This window comes from Phaethon aethereus, assembly GCF_964289735.1.
Source record: "Phaethon aethereus genome assembly, chromosome: 4".
In the NCBI taxonomy this organism is placed as follows: domain Eukaryota; kingdom Metazoa; phylum Chordata; class Aves; order Phaethontiformes; family Phaethontidae; genus Phaethon; species Phaethon aethereus.
This window is the reverse complement of record NC_138578.1, coordinates 26,321,604-26,338,636: the sequence shown is the minus strand read 5'-3', so window position 1 is coordinate 26,338,636 and position 17,033 is coordinate 26,321,604.

Here is a 17,033-nt window from a genome sequence, read left to right as displayed (position 1 = left end):
AGGTTGCCGGTCATTTGGAGGATTAATGCTATTTGGGGAGTGTTCCAAAATAACAGGTCATCCTGCTCTCTGCGCTCCAATCGATTGCCACACTAGCAGGCAGAGACTGCCTGGGTGGAAGGGCTGAGCCAGCCTGGTTGCCACAGAAGGGGAGTTTCTGCTTCCTACTCTCCTGTTGGTCACGCACTCCCCCTGCTTCCCCACCCCTGGCACTCCCCTGACCCCTCCATCAGCTGATTCAGCTCACTACAGTGGGTGGGTAAGTCATCTAAAACAAACAAAAAAAAAGAAAGTAAATAGCTTATGTAGTGAGTTGCATTGGCTCCCTGAAGGGTCAGGTCTGGCTCCTGGAGGGAGTGAGTAGTGTGGCTGGTGGTGGAGCTGCAGTTGGGATGCGCCCTTGCACTCTCCCTCAACGGGGCCAAGCGAGCCAACAGATTGCAGTGGCCAACACTTGCAACAGCATGCTTGGCCCAGGGGCTGAGGGATGGCCAGGGAAAGACAGACCACCTGCTAAGTATGGCAAGGGTGCTAAAATGCGAAGTGTTAATTCTCTTTGGGTTTTACATATTCCTGAGCAGACAGGTTGTTTCTCAGTTTCAGCTATCTGCTTGTTTTTATCTTGTTTTACTGCTTCAGTGGTGTGCTGGTTTTGCTAGGATAGAGTTAATTTTCCTCACAGTAGCTAGTATGGGGCTATGCTTTGGATTTGTGCTGGAAACAGTGTGGATAAAAAAAAAGATGTTTTCGTTGTTGCTGAGCAGTGCTTGGACAGAGTCAAGGCCTTTTCTGCTTCTCACACAACCCCACCAGCGAGGAGGCTGGGGGTGCACAAGAAGCTGGGAGGGGACACAGCCAGGACAGCTGACCCCAGCTGACCAAAGGGATATCCCATACCATATGACATCATGCTCAGCATGTAAAGCTGGAGGAAGAAGAAGGAAGGGGGGGACATTCAGAGTTACGGTGTTTGTCTTCCCAAGTAACCATTACACGTGATGCATTACTAAACATCTGCCTGCCGATGGAAAGTGTTGAATGAATTCCTTGTTTTGCTTTGCTTGCGTGCACGGCTTTTGCTTGTCCTATTAAACTGTCTTTATCTCAACCCACGAGTTTTGTCACTTTTACCCTTACGATTCTCTCCCCCATCCCACAGCAGGGGAGGAAATGAGCAGCTGTGTGGGGCTTAGTTGCCGACAGCCCTTTTTGGTGCCCAACATGGGGCTCAAAGGGCTTGAGATAATGACAGATTCGAGTGGAATGTGCTAGATTGACTTTATAGCTGTTATTGCTGTGTAGCTATTAATTGGCAGGCTCTTGTGCTTGCCATGGGTTTGCTTTCCTTACTGTGTATTGGAGTCTAGTGCTCGTTAGTGGCTGCTTTCTGCTTTTGCTGCTTGCTGTACTGCTGTACTGCTGACCACTTTACTCTGCTGTGCCTGGGAACATGGTGATAACAGCAATGACGATGCGCCTGGGCTGGCAGATGGCCAGGGCATTGTTGCCGTTTCTGTGCTGCTGTATTGGACAGGCTGGAACTCCAGCGTGAACTTGAGTCGAAGGAACTGTGGCCTGTGGATGAGTCAGTCCACATGGGCGCAGGACACCCTGAAGCATCTTTGGCCATGAGTAAGTCCACACCAGAGCAGATACATCTCAAAGTATCTGTGGCCATGGTTAAGCCAGTGTTGCAGCAGTTATACCTCTGAAGGGATCGTGGGCCAAGGATAAGCCCACACTGCAGCAGGTACACCTTGAAGCATCACTGGCTGTGCATGAGGTCATGCTGGAGTGCCTCAAAATGTGTGGCCATGGATAAGCCCATGACAGAGCAGGTACTCCCCTGGTAGGACTGCAGCCATGGGTAAGGCTATGTTGGAACAGGTTTACTTCTTAAGGGACTGTGGCTGTGGGTAAGGCCATTCTGGAGCAGGTATATCTCTGATGGCATTGTGGTCCACAGATAAAGCCACTTTGGAACAGGTACACCTCAGAGCAACTGTGGCTGTGGGCAAGTCCAGGATGCAGCAGGTATAGCCCTGAAGAGACTGTGATGCATAGATAAGGCTCCTCTTGGAGCAAGTGCACCCCTAAGGGACTGCAGTGTGTAGATAAGTCCAAGCTGGAGTGGGGGAAAGGGGAGGAGTTCATTGCAATGTTAAACCTGATGGTCTGGCCCAAAGGGACCAGAGATGGAGATTGTAATGGAAATACCTTTAAATCATTGTAACCTGGGATTTGAGTTGCACATTATGGGAATTACTATAGCAAGAACCCCTTGCTACTAGCCAGGCTAGAAGCAAGGGTAGGAGTTCATTGCAATATTAAACCCTATAGCCTGTCCCAAAGGGGACCAGGGGTGGAGACTGTAATAGAAATACCTTTAAACCATTGTAACCCGGGGTTTGAGTTGCACATTATAGAAATTACTATATCAGGAACCACCTGAACCAATGGAGGATGAGCCTTACAAGAAGCAGTGCAAGTGTAGCAGTGACCCAACCTGAGCTGGCTTTGGTGCCCAGTAACTCCACGCAACACACCACCTCTCCTGTCCTGAGTGACCAACCATAGATGGAGCCCAAACTCATGGACTAAATGAACTCAACAGGCTTTTGTGGACAATTCTGGACATTTTAAAGACATTTTACAAGAGTGGTCCATAGACTAAGGGATTTATATCTGTGTATTGTATCAAAGGATGGGAAGCGGGAGGGAGGTTGATGAGAAAATATTAGATAGTGTGGGACCTGAGCATGACATAAATGGTATGGAATAAGGGGTGGAGAATGTGCTCTTTTTGGCTGGGTTGGAGTTAATTTTCTTCACAGTAGCTAGTATGGGGCTATGCTTTGGATTTGTGCTGGAAACAGTGTTGATAAAAAAGAGATGTTTTTGTTATTGCTGAGCAGTTCTTACACAGGGTCAAGGCCTTTTCTGCTTCCCACATCACCCTAACAGCAAGTAGGCTGGGGGTGCACAAGAAGCTGGGAGGGGACACAGCCAGGACAGCTGACCCCAATTGACCAAAGGGATATCCCACACCATATGACATCATGCTCAGCATGTAAAGCTGGAGGAAGAAGAAGGAAAGGGGGGACATTTAGATTTACAGCATTTGTCTTCCCAAGTAACCATTACACGTGATGGATCCCTGCTTCCCTGGAGATGGCTGAACACCTGCCTGCCCATGTGGAGTGGTGAATGAATTCCTTGTTTTGCTTTGCTTATGTGCGTGGCTTTTGCTTTATGTATTAAACTGTTTTTACCTCAACCCATGAGTTTTCTCACTTTTACCCTTCCGATTCTCTCCCCCATCCCACCAGGGCGGAGTGAGCAAGCGGCTGCATGGTGCTCAGTTGCTGGCTGGGGTTAAACCACGACAAGTGGTCATCTACCAATATGTAAGTTGGGAAATGAGTATTGCTACAGCCAACTGTTGTCCAAGGATAAGCCTGCAGCGGTGCAAGCTTGCAGCAGGAACAACTTCTCACCAATAGGAGCAGAGTGCTTGAAACAGATTAGCCCTAGGCCAGAAAGACTTCTGAACAGAAGGAGGCAAGTTCAGGTTTGCTCGGCTTGGTTGACTTGCACTTGGTGTGGGAGAGGGCTCCGTTTGAAGTGATTCTGGTTTGGAAGTTAGGGGTTTCAGAGTTCTGGTACCAGGGGGTTAAGCCATAAATTGTCACAGGGACCTTTGGTAGGATGTGAATATATCTGTTTAAGTATTCTTGAAAGGGGAAAAAAAAAAGGGTGTTAAAATCTGGAACTATGATTTTTTCCAGCATTTTTTAAGGTGCAGATACTGGGAAAGATCTTTCCAGGGATAAAAATTGCCTTCCCATAGGAAGATACAGAAATACACCGCTGTTTTTGATCCCATACTCCTTTTTCCAGTCATTTCCCTCTCCTTTTTCCAGGACAATCCAAAGAAGAGAGATGAGTTTTCCAGCATGCTTATATGATTGTCAAATGAAGGTTTGAATACACAGAAGTCAGATATGACCACTGATCACCAGGAGGACCTGACGAAAGAAAGATTCTTTGCATTTCCATCCAGGGTTCTTCATTAGCTTCCTTAGGAATGGCAGTGAATCAATGCATTTCTTATCTGAACACCTCATCTGTTCAAACCAACACCCAGGGAACAGGGAATTTCATCACTTGCTTCATATGTGTATAACTTGTGTCACCAGAAATTCATGGCTTGGGCTCCAAAGGTCAAAATGCCTAATTAATTATAGGAATCAGCAGAATATTTGTTGGACTTCAGTCAGGCCCCAGAAGCAGACATGGACAAACACCATTTATGGTTATACCACAAAACTGCGAACGTAAAAGATTTTTATTCATTGAGCCTAAATGGCAGTTTCCAAGATGCTTCTGACAAGTCACTTCTCTACTTCATTTTTTTTTTCCTGAAGAGCAAAACTAACAACTCTCCCATCACAGCAGATATAGCAAGACTAAATTCATTATTGAGTGTTAAAAGTTTGGAGAGCCTTAGAAGGAAAATGTTATTTCACATACAAAGCATAATTATTATGTTGCTTATCTGCTACATACATTGTCCACAAAATTAAAATGTGTCATATTCATACTGTTAATAGTATAAATGCTTGCCTGTGATTTGCGGTCATCAGTGAAGAAAAATCTAGATGCCATAGCGCTGTAGCTAGGTGTTAATTACTGTCATGTTGTACAATATGAGGATTGCACTTGCCATGATGATCTACTGAGACAAATAGAGGCAACTCAAGTGTGTTTCTAATTATGCCACAGAGGGAGAGCCCTGACTGGGGAGAATGCAGAGCTGAAATGAGCAATGAGAGGCACTGTAGGAAGAAGGGCTCCCTGAGCTCTGCCTCACACAAAAAGGGCACAGCTACTGATTTGTACCTCCCTGAAGGGTGTACACCGGTTCCCCTGCACATGCTGGCAGGAGGGATGCCCTTCCTCTGCTTTAGCCTCTTTTAAATGCTGCACAGGCTAATGGAGGGGAAAGGGGGCAGAGCAGTCCCAGAGAGGAAAGGTCTCCATGCCCTCCCGCTCAGTCCCACGGCTCAAAGGTGGGCTAGGCACAAAAACTACGAAAAATTATCATCTTACGAGTTAGAGCTGCCTGGTCACCAGGCAGACCCCAAATTAGTGGAAGTGTTTTGTAAAGAAAGAACAAGGGTATCATATAAGTGGGAAGAAATGGAAACCCTCACTTGTTACCTCAAGGAAACCTGCCTGATGCACATATCCAATATAAGATCAAATGTAACACTGAAAAAAAGCATGGTTCTCGCTACGCTAGCTTCCTTTCACCTGCCCAGAGCAGGAGATCATGTGCTCAGGAGCCCAAAGCAGGTGCTGCGCCTCTTTTGAAAGCTGCAGGGACCAGTGTATTTTGTAAAGGAGAACCCCAGCTCCCTTTAGGATGCAGCGGGGGTAGGCAGGAGCCAGCCCTGCTAGCTGCTGGAGGACCTCTGCTCCCGGGAGCATCCTGCTGTGGCCGCTGCCCCAGCTCCCCACTTCTGCTGAGTGGCTGTGCCCTCTGGTGGAACCTGCCTTTTGGATGCTTCAGGATAAGGAGCAGACCCAAAACCAGGCTTGGGCAAAGGTGCCACTCAGTGCTAAAGTCCAAGTGCGAGATGCACAGCCCCACTCCCTCCCACCAGCACCTGCCCCTTAGGGCCGGGGAGGCTGTGCTTCTCCAGGCTGGTGCTTTGGGGATAGGGCCAGTCGCGGCTCTGCCACACGGGTTTTAACGTCCCTGTTGGTTGCAGTGGTGTCACTGCTGGGTGTGGGGCGGTCACTGGATAAACCCCCCGGCAGCCCCTAAGGGCAGGCACCCGAGCTCCGGCACCCTGCTCCCAGGTGAGTTTTAGACACAGAGTGCAGAAAGACTCTCTGTTGGTCCCTCTCTGCTCCAGTGGGGGTTTAATTAATTTCTGCAGTCTGTACAGCAATTTCCAGCCTGCTGGCATGCTTTCTTCCCAGGTGACCACTCCACCTCTCTCCTCTGCTGAATAGAGGGAAGGCAAGCACCAGTCTTGAGACCGGGAAACCCCAAAAAGTGAGTCCTGCTGCCGAGCTAGCTTGTAGTGTTGCTTCCTCCTTGATTTGGCAAGGTGAATCAAGACTGTTGCACCAAGAGGTAATCTGGATTTTGACTCTGTAAGGTGTGGGCTGTGGGAGGCTTTCGTCAGGGCTTCACTGGGTGTTTTAGCTGTGCTGAGTTCGTTACCCAGTACCATCTTTTGTACTGTCCTGAGTATTGTTAGGTACTTGTAAGCTATTTCCTTCTGTGGTGGGAAACACAGCTCATACAGAGTCAAACGAAGCAGATGATAGCTACAGCAAATACAATGCTCTGCCTGTGTGGCTTATTCTATCTATAAACCTTGGGGAATGAACCTAGTGAAACGTATTCTACTGAAGGATGTCCCACTCTGGAACATGGTTAGGTAGGAAAAGGAGCACAAGATGGATGAAGGTACTTCATGAAACTCATTTGCTAATAAAAGGCAGATTTGAGTAAAGGCCAGAATTGCAGGGGCAGATTTTTGCTGAGGATCAACACAATTTCAGCTGTGTGGAAGTCAGTGAAGGTAGAGCAGTTTACATGAGCTGGTCCAAGTCGGCTATGAACTCCATCACAACTTTTTCCTCTGCTGACAGCAATGTAGGGAAGGACTCTATTTCACCTTCACATCCAGTGCAAACATCCCAAATCATGTTTTCATTAAATGGTTTTGCAAAGACCTCCTAGAGACCAAAATGAATAATAAAACATGTGTTACTGGCTTATTCTCTCTGAGATACCTTTATTGACGCACGTGATCTGCATTTTGGGGATCGTTTCTGCTCTCACATACAAGAAGGGATGTGGGATCACCTTGAATTTACCTTAGAATAGTTAAGCATTTTCAAGGGGAGACTCCACAGTAGGGAAATTGTGCTCCATGAAAGTTAATATTCATACACACACACAATTACTATGGTCTACGCATAGTGATGGGAGGGATTTTGATCCAATTGCAGAGCAATACTGGAAAATCCTCCCATATTAATAGCATTCTGGCATCCATAAATGAAAGCTTCCAGACTGACTTGCTGTGTTCCCTCAGGAGCCCTGAAGCCAGTGTTATATGTGTCCATGTTGTGGTTGGTGCCTAGATAAACAGACCTTGGAGCATACCAGGCCCACAACGTATGTAGGTCACAGTCACTGTTTCACTCAGATAAATAGGAAACACACATTTTTTTCCATATTTGTTCTTCAGTCATCTGATAATAGCAGTCTTTTAGGACTTTTTCCGTGTGGTTTTCTTCTACAGATGTTCCAGTTTCGTTTCATTTCCCCATTTAGTGAAAAATTCCCCGATTTAGTGAAACCTGTCACCTCTCAATTCACCCAAAACTAGTAAGCCTTGATTTTGGAATAGCTGAGGGAATAAAGATGACAAACAGCACTACACACTATATAAAAGGAATTATTACTCAAAAAAATAAATAAAATTAGAAAAAACAAATACCAAACAGAGCAGAAAGAAATCACATCTTTCTACCCATCTGCACACACATGCCCCAGAACCTTTCAACCATGCTTGGCATTTTGTACTTCTACACCACAAATTTTTCTAAGCACATTGGCCTAAATACATCCTTGCTATAACTCCAGTGACATTAATGACTGGCTTTCACAAAGGCAACACTTAACCTCAAAGGCCTGACGCCCTTGCTGGGATCAGCACTGCTCAAAGGAAATCCTCATCATTTTCAGTCTCAGGAAAAGTGGTCAGACTGGCTGCGAGACTGTACTTCTGATTTGTGTCGACTGACTGGACCCGTGGAAATTTCCTGTGAAATGCTGCACGCGAATGCATTTAGAATAAAACCCTGAATTTCCATAAAGGGTCCTAGACTTTTTCTTTCAGCCCTTACTCTTCTGTTGTGATGGCCAGGGAGAGGATCTGGAGTCAAATCAAGCCCCTTTTGAAATCAATAGCAAAACTCTTCTCATCTGCGTTTTCTCCACAGGGGAGCCTATGCTCTGAACTAGAAGGCGAAGACCAGGGACAACTGGAGCCCTCAGCGCAGGAAAGACATGGACCTGTTGGAGCAGGTCCAGAGGAGGGCCACAAAAATCATCAGAGGGACTGGAACACCTCTCCTATGAGGACAGGCTGAGAGAGTTGGGGTTGCTCAGCCTGGAGAAGAGAAGGCTCTGGGGAGACCTTGTTGCAGCCTTCCAGTACTTAAAAGGGGCTTATAAGAAAGATGGGGACAGACTTTTTAGCAGGGCCTGTAGCGACAGGACAAGGGGTAATGGTTTTAAACTAAAAGAGGGCAGATTTAGACTAGATAGAAGAAATAAATTTTTAACAATGAGGGTGGTGAAACCATGGCACAGGTTGCCCAGAGAGGTGGTAGATGCCCCATCCCTGTAACCATTCAAGGTCAGGTTGGACGAGGTTCTGAGCAACCTGATCTAGCTGGAGACGTCCCTGCTCACTGCAAGGGGGTTGGACCAGATGATCTTTGAAGGTCCCTTCCGACTCAAACTATTCAATGATTCTGTGATTCTACGACAAAAACTATTGAGGATCCATGAAGAGAGGAGAGAAAGGAAAACGAAGGAAAAGGGGAATTATTCTTGGGAGAGCGTTAAACAACTATATCCATTCAACTTTGTCACCACTGATTTTGTGTATAGAAATATTTAATGAAAAAATAAATTTCTTTTCTATGCCTGTGTTTTAAACAACCATGCCCCTTACTTTACCATACACCTTATTAAAGGTAAACGTTTACCTTTAATGTAAAATATCTCTTACCTATGTTGTAAAATACAATGTAACATGCAATAAAAATACAATTTTGTGTATTATAATCTAACACTGAGATGAAGTAGAACCAGAGATGAACTCAGCACTGTATTTACCTATATACCTACATATATCATAACTGACATAGACACGCCTGTCATGGTTTAACCCCAGCCAGCAGCTAAGCACCACACAGCTGCTTGCTCACTCCCCCACGGTGGGATGGGGGAGAAAATCGTAAGGGTAAAAGTGAGAAAACTTGTGGGTTGAGGTAAAGACCTTTAACAGGTAAAGTAAAAGCTGTGCACGTAAGCAAAGCAAAACAAGGAATTCATTCACCACTCCCCATGGGCAGGCAGGTGTTCAGCCATCTCCAGGGAAGCAGGGCTGCATCACGTGTAATGGTTACTTGGGAAGACAAACACCGTAACTCCGAACGTCCCCCACTTCCTTCTTCTTCCCCCAGCTTTACCTGCTGAGCATGACATCATATGGTATGGGATATGCCTCTGATCAGTTGGGGTCAGGTGTCTTAGCTGTGTCCCCTCCCAGTTTCTTGTGCACCCCCAGCCTCCTCGCTGGTGGGGTGAGAAGCAGAAAAGGCCTTGACTCCATGTAAGCACTGCTCAGCAATAACGAAAACATCTCTCTATTATCAACACTGTTTCCAGCACAAATCCAAAGCATAGCCCCATACTATCTTGTGGAGAAAATTAACTCTATCCCAGCCAAAACCAGCACAACGCCTTTTATTTTTGGCATCTGAAACTAAGGACAGTTTACCTACTGCCTTTCGAAAGACATTCGTCTGCAATTTCAGCCTGGAAGGTCACTACCCTCTTTTTCTAACATGACAAACCCTCTCTACAAAAAGCTGTGCAGTAGCTCAAGCTGCATGGAAGACTGAGTCAAAGTACAGTATGATGATGGAAATGCAGGTTTCGACTTATACACCATATCTGTGGCCCCTGTCCTCCTGCTGGCCATAATAATCACTGCCTTGCTCCAGCATCTGTTTTTTCGCTCTCTTCACATTTTCAGAGCCTGCCTGACAAATGGTGACCTCAGTCAGATGTTAAGGAACTGAACCCATCATCTGTTGTTTGATATCTCATTTATGCAAATAATTAATAAATAGAAGTGGCATGAGGACCCTAACTTCATAGGACACTTCAAGGCCAAACTCTGCTCCATAGATTATCAGCATCCCTCACCCCCTACACAGAAATATTTCATGGATCTTCTGGTAAGGTTTGTCTAATTTAACCAAAGCAAGTCCTAGCGCTTTTAAAACCCATCTGTCCTTACCGAAATAAAATCTGAAAACATGCAATATGTCATTTTTATAACACTTTTTCTTCAACAGCTAAAATGATTTCAGATCAGAAATAATTCTCATTTAGATAGAAAGAAATAAAAAATAAAAAGGAGTGCAAATTTATGAGAAGTAACATTAGAGCCAGGCATAGACACGTGGGATCTATCTAGACTACGGCATGAGCACAGTTGTGCCATAAACTTCAATTATTAAACAAAACAAAAAAAAAAAAAGAGCAAGGCTGGATGAAATTTTGTTAGCAAACGCAGCTAAGTGTAATAGAGATTCCAGTCTCAGGTGATCACACATGAACTCAGCTGAATTAGGTTGGATCCTTGTGCTCCTCTCTGCCCCCAATAACATATTTTAGCATAAACTAAAATGTCATCTCAACACCTTTGAAACCTAAAGGTTCAAATTTTCTTCTCGAAAAGGTTTTTCTTTTCATTTTGCAGTTCAAGAGTAAAATTAAAGGCTTCAACTACCAGAAAACCAGAGAAATGATATTAATTTGTGGTTCCATTCTTTTATTTTGGGAGGGAAAAAAAAAGAGAAAAACCATTGTAGACCAGCTTCAAGCTCATTGCTTCTGTTCCCAACCTCCCTCTGGCCCGGCTCGCCTGCTCCGGGCTCCCCGTGGCACCACTGGCACTCCTCTCCTACCATCCCTGTGCGTGTCTCAGGCCCCTGCCACTACCCTGGGTCTTTCAGCCTGCGCTGCACATACTGTAATGGTAGCACCGACCAGCTTTAACCACAGGTTGCCTTTCTGACTCTTCTGCTTACTCTTATAAAAAGGAGTCCTTTTACTCTTTCTTTCCACGTCAGAGTGCTGGGAATAGGTACTGGCAGAGCCAGCACTGAAATGTTTCAGCTCCCATGTACACAAATGTACCTCATTAAACCCGTGTGCAGGTACAGCTGTAATTTGTGAGGTGTGCACTGAAGCGTGCAGGCAATGATCCCGGCATCGTATTTGACAAGCAGAACAATAAGGTGCTCTCCTGTGCGCTCGGCCGCCGACAACTTTCTCAGCTCTGACGGAAAACCAGCAACCTAGATTTTACAAAGCCGAAGGTGCTAGGCTTTTAAGAGCTACATAAAAGCACCTGGGAACTGGCAACCTTGAGGTACTGTTAGAATTTCTACTGCATTATTATGGGGTGCTTGGTCTGTAAGGGTTATGGTTATAAGGAGCCATAGAGTTAAAAGGTCGTGGGGGAAACCATGTTTTTCTCCATTGAATGTAGGAGCTGAAGCAAGCAATAGCTTTAATGGATGCCTAAATTCCTCTCAAGTGCTGAGAGAAGTAAACACATTTTCCATTTCATTTAATAATAGTTGGACCCTGTTGGAACTGGTCAGTATTTCCAGAATTTCAACTTTTAAGAAAAAATACTAACTGGCATTTGAATTTTGGCACAGAAAATGTGTTTCTACTCATTCTGCAAGGGTCTGTGGGTATTATTTTTTATAGACAGATTTCTTGCATGCTTGCAGATGAAATGGACTCCCTCTTCTCATTCCTATTGCACCAGCAATCCCCCTTCAGCGAGGCAGTAAAGTGTCCTTGAGACCCTCAGACTTCAGGACCAAAGGCCAATCATCTGCCTCTAGAAAAGAAATACCAAAACCAGTGTGCCTGATCATACTGACCTCCACAAGTGTAAAGGCAGACCAGTTTCCAGCTACACACCTTCCTTGAAAGCGCAAGTAAAGCCAGTCACGGTGATCTCCGGGATCTGGTCATTCATCTCATCAGAGTTGAGCTGCCAGCGTTGGCCGTGTGTGCCAGCAGGCAGCTGTCAAACAGTAATGTGTTCTGGTCACTAGCACCTGGGATTATATTTAGACCAATAATCTATAATGGAAAGATTTTCCCTTTGCTGTCCCCTAAAATGACCCGAGAAACCTGAGGTTTCATGAGAAACTTCACTGACGTCATCGAGGCTCATCAATGGTAAAGTTGAGGCAAACACCTTCAGTTGTTAGCTTTTTATTCCTCAGTGGACGCTGGTCACTGCCGTAAGCCCTCCCTCCTCCTGTACTTCGCACTGCGCACATACTGTTGTGCATGACTTTGTAAGGGATGATCAGTATGTTGCTGAAACGCTCGTTTTGTTTATAATGTTATTAAGTTATTCTGGGAACATTTCCAATCCATTTCCTGTATCTGTTACCGTTGCATTCCCAGGTAATATAGTTAGTTACAGCAACATCACTAAGGAGAAAAAGATCAACCATTTGATCTCAGTTTCTTTCATCAGGCTCAGAAATGCATATTCTTTCTAACCTACCTCTAAGCACAAAACAGTAGCAATTAAAGGCTTTGGTAGAAATCACTGTCCGAAATACCCTCTGTCCCATCTTCTGCTCGATGGGGAGAGATACCACAGTTGCTATTTCATACAAATCACACTATTACGTACTATTCTTAGCAACATGAACAAAACAAAAAGCATAGTATTCCTATTATACAAATACAGTACCCACATAACTTTGGCAATAAAATGATCAAGCCTAGCATGTACCCCTTACGCTAACTACAGCTGATCCCTGATAAATAATCTAAATTGAAGTCTGCTGCCTCATAGGTATGGGATATTATTCTTCTGAGGGACAATTTTACACGTTTTAACATACCTAAGTCTCAACATATGAATGACTACTGTATCTACTTGACTGTGCAAGCAAGAAATTGGGTCTGTGCTCTTAGGCAAAACCAGGATTTTTCTTCTTCCTGAATGCAGTCTGTCCCAGGTCTGGTAAACAGCTGAACCGAAATGACTGGCAAAGGAGGACTTCCGCCAAGAAATGTGGAGGACGACAGCACTGAGCACAGTTAAGATTGTAAAAGTCCATGTTCTAGTTTCAGTACCTCTGAATTTTGCCCAATCCTGACTTATGCCTTTAATTATTATACTTAAAAAGCAGCTAGCAAGATGCACGATGCTTCTCCAGGAGCAACGGTAGCTGTAATTGCGCAGACACAGTTTATGCACTTATGCATTTGCAAAAACCTTTCAGTGATTCTGACAGGAGACAGGCTCTTGGATTCCGTAATGAGGCAGAGGCTGACGAATATTTATTTTTTCCTTTGGTACCTATCTTGTCTGCTTTAATTGGCTGCTTGGGAATGCACTTGGAAACCTGTCAGCAGAGCACTGACATGCTGTCTCCTTCAATGTGGTGCTCTGGTGCACGGGTGGATGCCATCAAAAACATTTGCTTTTTAAACTTGAGTGGCAGTGGGGGAAAGTTGGAAGACGACCGATAAGAACCGATAAAGCCTATACACATGACTCCATGCAAGAACTTCAATTTCTCTTCCTCTTCTTTCCCTTCTATTTCTCTGCTCTTGTCTGCTTGGGGTCTACCTTCTTTGAGGTAGGGGGTATTTTTTCGTAGGTACTCTTATATTACCTAGTACAGTGGGACTGCCATACAAAATTAAGAGAAAAAAAAAAAAAATAATAATAATAATAATAATAATGATGACATAAGGCCATCCTGGGAAAAAAGCACTGACCTCCCATGAACCTGAGTTCTCCCACAATAAATACAGCTACTTCCTCCAGAGCCTATTTTGGAAGATAGTGAAACAGGAAAATAACCTAATTTCTTGGAAGAATTTGGCCTATTTTGGAACATACTGAAACAGGAAAATAACCTAATTTCTTGGGGTATGAGCATTCCAGTGGGAAAGTTTGCAGTCACTACCTTTTAAAAATTAGGCTATGAATTTTTCTCTTTGACATTTTCTAATGACAGTTCATAATCAGTAATTTTAGCCATCTTCTGGTAAGATTAGAACCACTGTGGAGAGGACAGAACAGAGAAAACTCTTTTTTAACTCTAAGTTGCTGAATTAACTGAACCTGAAAAGCTTGGCAAATGTCTGCCCATGCCAGTGAAATTTAGAAAGGAAGTAAGCAAGATCTCTTCAGCAGGTTTCTTGCCTGTCCCACTTCCCAGTCACTTGTCAGCCAGGGAAGCCAGTCTGCCTGGCATACAGATCCCTGGCAGGAAAAAATTTGGGGGACTTCCAGGACTGAAGGCTCTAGCAGAGTCTGCTATGCAGACAAATGTTAGTCAGGGGTAAGGCTGTCTTCAGTGCTGACATGGGGGACTCAAAATGTTTTGGTTTTTCACTCGAATTCAGGCAAAACCAAACTGTGAAATCTCCAGATCCTCAAAGGCATAAAATTACATCACTCTGCATGGATTTCTAGTTTTGGACAAGTCACTAATTACATTAATAAGGGATTGCTGAATGATGGTCAGAAAAGCAACTAGAAATAGTGTCCGATGCTAAAAGCTTGGCTTTCACTGTGAAAGGCTCCCCTGCTTGTCAGCAAACCCCTACATTCATCATATTGTATTGAAAAACATACAATGCTTGTGTGGGCCTTATTTTTTCCCCCATTTAAAGGTTAATCAACCATAGCAAAACAGAATTTCACCTCCATAACAATGGCAACAAGATGACAAAATCATTTTATTTTCCCTTGTTATTTTCTTCCAGTGGCAAAGCTGTTAGCACTGGCTGGACAATAAAATACAGGATTTATTAAACTAATAAAACTAACAAACCCTAATAATTACAGGAAAATTGCTGAATGAGTAGCAGGACCATGCAAATATTACTGTCAATGCAATATTCTAGCTGCTACAGAATTTGAGAAAAAAAGAGGTATGATTGCTTTATACTGCCTTTGGGCAACTGCTAATTGCACGCCGTAGTTATAAGCACGCTTCCTTAGCTAGGCTAGAGGATGGGTACGTAATGAGGGTGAACTGTAATTTTAACTCAGCGCAACAAGTAAGACACACCTTTTTATTTCAGGGACGCTTGCGTCTTGCAGGTGCCCAGTCAATGGCTGGATAAACTGTCTGCTACCGGTCCAGCGCCAGCGCGGCTGCGCCCGTCTGCTTCAGCAGCCGCGAACGATCTCGGGGCAACACGACGGCCTGGGTAGCTGTGACTATTACTGCGCTATGGCTGAATCGGTGAATAATTGACACCGTAACTGTTTGTGGCAGATCTGAAAACTGATGAAATTGTGACTGATGATGCAATAGAAGTTACTGCTATGGAGGGAGCAGCAATTCGTGGTCCCATGACAAGTTTGTGGCCTCATCAGCATGGAGGGCAAAGCTGCTGCTGTAATCGCAAATTGTCGGCTTGGTGTTCCTGGGCTCCTGAGGTCTCCGTGAAGACTTGCAAGTCACAGGCTGGCCTAGTTTCCACCTTTACCAGAAAAGAGGAGCTCATACACCGATACTTGCCTCAGCAATGGTGGGGAATATCCATCCTGAAGCCCCCTAAGTGACGAGGAAACTCCTCCCAATCGCTGATTGCCCCAACCAGGAGGTATCAGGGTACATTAGCGATGTTCAAAAAAGGCGAGGAAGAGCCTGGGCCATGCACAGGGTCACATTTATACCGAACCAGCACAGACAGGCTGTCTGCAGCCTCTTACGGGAGGAAACGATGCTTCTCCATGCAGCCATCGTCGATCTCATAGCACATGCTTTTCCCTCTCTGAAATCAGCTTAGGTATCATACAATTTTTTAAACTGTTAAACATTGTAGATAGTTTGCAAATATCTACTTCATTTGTTTTTCAAAGCCCCTGCTGCGTTTTCTCACATATTTTAGACAGGCATTAGGTGGCAGTATGGACTGGAGACTTCAGCATGGGGCAATGAGCAAGATATTTGTATTTCTGATTCCAGCTGTAACATGGAAAGATTCTTTAAACTTTCTTTTCTGTCTGAAAAATGGAGGTCTAAGTAATGATCCACTGATGTTCTGTGAGGATTAATTAGCTAAGGACTTGACAGAGCTCTGTGCATGAAAAATGCACTGCATGAGTAGAGAAATAGTCAAGTAGAGAATTTTTCTTTGACGTCAGTTTAATGTCACGCATTTTGTCCTTGGTTCCTGTAGTGACACATTTGATCCATAATTCAGCCCATACATTCTCAACTATTCTATTTTTAGATTTCAGAGAGCCTCAGATTGAAATTTATAGCTAAATCTAACTTCCCAAACCATAGCCTGACAGGATTGATCAGAGCTAAGTACACAGTAGTTAGTGAAGAGCTGACAAAGTGCTTTCATAAAGTCATCATAAGTTAAAGATGGAAAAAGCCTAGTAGGTCACCTAATCCATCTCCCTGCCTCTGAACAGTTTTTCTTTATTGTACAGTTTTGCTAAGTGCTATCTAAGCTGGCGAAAATATCATTAGAAGTTTTCTAGGGAAATCCCCTGTCTGACAACCAAGGAAGGCCCAGATTTCCGGATGACTTTCAGCCTCACTTTCCCTCACTTTCAGCCCGTAACTTCCAGCAACATGCCTCAATCCAATCCTCATCACTTTTCAATGGGATGAAGGGGAGTTTGGCTAAAGCCAGTCAGATATCAAAATACCCCAGCTAAACTCTGATCCAAACGTACTTTGACCCACATCTGGGTCCTGCTCGGACGCATTTCAGTCACTCCAAAATTGCCTTGCATTATTGATATTTCAACTCACAGAGGGGTATTTCTGTTCCCAGGAAAGCAGCACATTAGCAGGGCAACTTCACCTGATGCTGTGGCTGGGAACTGGCACAGCCCTTCCCACAGGTTGAGCCTAGACTCCGAGCTTGTGTTTTTACATCTGAAATCCAGAATTAGTGCCATCTTTTATGCCACCATATCACACTGCAGATTCACTTCACTGGCTCTGTGACCCCATCTTTGCACTTTACTTATCTTTCAGCATAGCTGTTCTGTACTATTTTTCCTTCCTTTGGATTATTTCCATCTTTTCTTCTGCCTCAGCTAGTTAATTTATATATTTTTTACCCCAAATCTCACACTGTTTTTCTATGCCCATGTTGT